The sequence below is a fragment of the Haliotis cracherodii genome, unplaced genomic scaffold (assembly GCF_022045235.1).
Source record: "Haliotis cracherodii isolate W230 unplaced genomic scaffold, xgHalCrac1.p SCAF_40, whole genome shotgun sequence".
Classification (NCBI taxonomy): Eukaryota; Metazoa; Mollusca; class Gastropoda; order Lepetellida; family Haliotidae; genus Haliotis; species Haliotis cracherodii.
In genome coordinates, this window is record NW_027266298.1 from 1209380 (window position 1) to 1213815 (window position 4436).

Here is a 4436-nt window from a genome sequence, read left to right on the forward strand (position 1 = left end):
CGAACCCAGGTCTTCGGCGTGACGAGCGAACGTTTTAACCACTAGGCTACCCGACCGCCCCTGAAGTAGCGTAAAATTATTGTCGCCCTGAGAGGGTGCGTCAGCCCACTTCATTCAAAGTATTTAATGTATACCAGTGTTGTAATCGTAGAATATGTGCTTGTTTTAATCTTTGGGTAACCTTCTTATAAACTTACTGGCTGTTTGTGTAACTCGATATGGAGTTTTTGAAATTGTGGTAACATCTCGCACGAGGGCTTACAATCATTGTAAACCTACGAAAGCCTATTAGGGCCAAATTCATTGATAACATTTTTTATTTATAAGTTGTAATTACAAGTTATAAAGGTGTAATTACGACTTATAAAAAGTTGTAGTTACATGTTTTTATTGTGTAATGTCAAGTTTAAAAGATGAAAATACAAGTTTTTAAAGGTGTAATAACTAGATTTAAAGGCGTAACTACAAGTTTAGAAATAGAAATAACAAGTTTTGAAAGGTGTAATTACAGGTTAGAAATGTGAAATTTCACTGAATGATCGAAACATTTGAAGTTCTGTATTGCCTGAAGGACAGACGTAGAAGTGTGGACGAGGACAATCAATTTTGGATGTTTATAGATGAATTGGGCATTGAAAAGTCTGTAACTGACAAAATGAAAGAAGAGAAGGTAAGTAATATATGTTTAAGAAGAATTGACATTATGAATTCAAATTTATCTTTAATAAGGAACTAAAATTTCGTAAATCAGATGGCATAGATGTATTTTGAAAATAATTAATGAAAATACTATTTTCTGTGTTTCTGAAAAATATTCCACCAAGGAGAAGGTTTTCAAATTAATTGTGGTAATTCTAAATGAATTGTTGTTGCTGTTTTGATTGTTAAAATTGTAGCCGAAATTAAAGACAGAAAAAACACTGATTTGCTTTTTTAAACTTTGTTTTAAATCATTTTAAGTTAATGAATGAGTGAGTGAGTTAAAATTTAACGTCGCATCGGCATTATTTCAGCCATATAGCGACGAGACCAAGCTAATATATACACAATTTAGTTATTTATGCAATGTCATATTCAAAAACAAATTGATGAAACATATTTGAGCACAACAATATCATTAATACAGTTTAAAACACGGGCTATAGGCCAGTAACCAAAGCTAGGCCACCTCGCTGGGGATCATGGGGACTTCTGCTTCCTGCATGATACCCCAGCAGGATTTACGTCATCACTTTAGCCACTGAAACCCTATTGAGAGGGTCAGGTGATTTAAAATAAAAATGCAGGTTGTAATGCTCAAGTTGTTCATACATAGAAAGAGAAAGATGGCAATTCAAATCGATTTCTATATTTTTTCTAAACATAATAACGTTTAATCTTGATTTTCTCCACACTTCATTTTTAAATAAAATATAAACTTTCTTACATTACCAAATTTGATCCAAATTGGTGCCAAAGATATTGCGAATCTCACCTTTGCCCTGTTTCAGGAGATGCATATTTGTCACTTTTTGTAGGTATTATGAAGTAAAAATTATATATTTTGATACTTCAAAAGATTTATTCTAACCTTCCCACACTGCACTTACATACTGCTGATAAATTATTTCTTTTACTTTGTAGGTAGGACCTGACATTATTGGCCTCTTGAGCGAAGACGACTTCTCTAAGTATGTGGAGAAGCACGGAGACAGAGTCAGAATGAGGAAGAACATTAAAAGTCATTCTGATGTAACAAAAACAGAAAGCAACAAGTGCAAAGTGAGCGTGGCTCACTAATACCCCCGACCCACCTAGTGTGTCAGTAGTTACAAATTAAATAGCTAGGATAGGGTTAACTTAGGGTCATACACAGATTATATGTACTACGTTTGAGATGAATCCCCTAAATAGTTCAAGAGAAATAATTTTGTCGGGGGTATATAAAAAGAACAAGCTACTTGCCATTCTGAGAGACAAGGTTGAAAACAAGAGACGAAGATCCAAAAGACAGTCAGGTTCTAAATCTACTTCAACTGTGTCAAAAGAAGAAGTATCCTCAGAAGACGACATGCGAACCCCCCAAAAACACTTCGGGAACAGGCACGCGGAAAAAAAACCTAGGAAAGTAAAGTTAGGATGGATACACCGTTCGGATAAGAAAAGCATTCAGGTCAGAGAGAAAAAAGGTGGAGGTACACGTGAAATCGACGAAATTAAAGACTTTGCCGCAAAACGCTCAGATATAATTCAGGAGGCAAAGAAACTGTTTTTTCATGAAGATTCACCGCAGTTCAAACAACTGAAGAAGTATGAATGCTCTCTGTGTGACTTCAGCGAGAGAGAGCTTAGAGGCGACAAAACAATAGAGGAGATGAACCAGGAAACAAAACTTCCTAGACCCAGTTTTTAACTGTTGACCACAGATCTTTCAGACTCTGCCCCTGAAACACAAGACGACTCTGATGACACGCTTCCTTCAATACTTCCTCCTCGAAATCCCAGCGAAATTCATCAACCACCTTTGCAATGTCATATGCTACCCCTGAAACGTCCACGGCAACATTATTTGGTCTCAATCTGACACATATTTACCACCAGATAGGCTTCATTCTGACCTCATCACCGCAACCCTGGAACAAAGTGAAGCAGGTTATACCTCTACTCTATGACAACCCCTTTTGTCACAACAGACAGTGTTAACTTTTCAGACGACACATTCACCATGCAGCCAGTCCCCTTACTTCATTTGGAAGATGACAGTGACTTCAACCAGCATCAACTCCAGCATCAAGGCTTTGGAAATGACCTAATGCAAGCTGCCATGAACATCACTGGAATTTATGAGAATGGGATCGGTGCATCTGCATGGAGTCAACCCAAAGTTAAATATCGTATCTAAATGTTCTAAAGATTCAAGTTATAGATCCACATGGCAAAGAGGAAGCTGCAGAGGATGGTGGTCGGATTACAACGGACATTTTAAGCGAGTTTTGGTCGTCATTTTACGATGAATGTACTGAAGGAAAACAGCTGAAAGTTCCATGCCTGCGACATGACTTTGGAGAAGATGAGTGGCAGGCAGTTGCCAGAATTATTGTTTTTGGATGGCGAGAAGTTTGTTATTTTCCAGTTCAAATGTCTCAAGTCTTTCTTGACCAGTGTTTCCCTTTGAAAGATTAACGCAGACTTGCAGGATACTTTTATGATGTATATTCCTCCTATAGACCGTGACACATTGAAAGAAGCCCTTTCTGGCATTGAATCGGTGTACAGATCAGAACTTCTCGATCTCCTGAGCAGATATGATGGTAAGGTGATACCAACGCAACAAAATATTCACCAAGTTGTGACAGAAATTGCTCATAAGGAATTCGTCCGAAAGCCCATGTTTGTTGTGAAGTGTTGGGAGACCAATCCTTGCCAGTCTGAAAATGGATAAGAAACCTTGTACAGGGACTTTTACCCGACAACACAAAAGGTGATTTAATTATTGAAGTTTCCTGAAACTATGACTATGGAAGAGATGGAAGTATCCAATCATCTTCGACTGTTTGTGAGAGAATTACATGAAGCGAATCTGAAGAATTTCCTACGATTCTCAACAGGCCCTGATCTATTAGTGTGTGATCACATTGATGTGGCATTTGTTGTACAATAAGATGTTGCAAGGCGTCCAGTGGCCCACACTTGCTCTTGCTCACTGGAGCTGTCCAAAAACTTTCCACAGTTCAGAAAAGAATTCAAAAGTGTTCTTGAATCATCAGTTTGGGTTGTGGACTTTATTTAGGCGCCTGTTCCAGAGTGAATCAAAACGATGTGATAGTTTTATTGATACTTTTTCTTCAGAAACGAGGAATAAGACAAACTTGTTTTAACTTTTTGTTTTTGTTACTTCAGTCCTTTTGTTACTTTCGGGAGATTTGTTACATCAAGCCCTGGTGTGTAATGATACAGTAACGTCAAGGTAACTTCATTGTTACCCTTTGTGTGTGTGTGTGTGTGTGTGTGTGTGTGTGTGTGTGTGTGTGTGTGTGTTAGTTAGTGTGTTATATTCTTATCGTTGATACAATGCATATATAAAATCCAGTAGTACAAATGTATGCCATTTGTAATTTTCTGCAATTTGGGAAAATTGAGGTCATCGAGTTAAAATTCCATCAGTTTACATTTATAACCCACTTTCATTATTACTGCATGTATTATCCATTACCCGACAGTAAAAGTTTGAAAGAGTGAGTTTGTTTGCTGAAAGTACTTTTTTGTTATTTGTATTTATAGAGTTCCTCTAATTAAAATATTTTCATTTTCTTCTTTTGTTTAAAATGCTGTTTGTAAAATGATTGAAAGCAATCCAGAAAGAAGGTTGTAGCGGAACCCGTCATTGCGTTCAGCACGTTCAGGTGATGACAACCACGTGGTCGTGTTCATGTCAATTATGTAAAGCACTTGAGATG

At 37.2% G+C, this 4436-nt stretch overlaps 1 pseudogene; it reads left to right on the forward strand.

Moving 5' to 3' along the window:
* The first annotated feature begins 655 nt into the window (after positions 1–655).
* LOC139441423 (uncharacterized) lies at positions 656–3769 on the forward strand (annotated as a pseudogene).
* Positions 3770–4436: the final 667 nt, after the last annotated feature.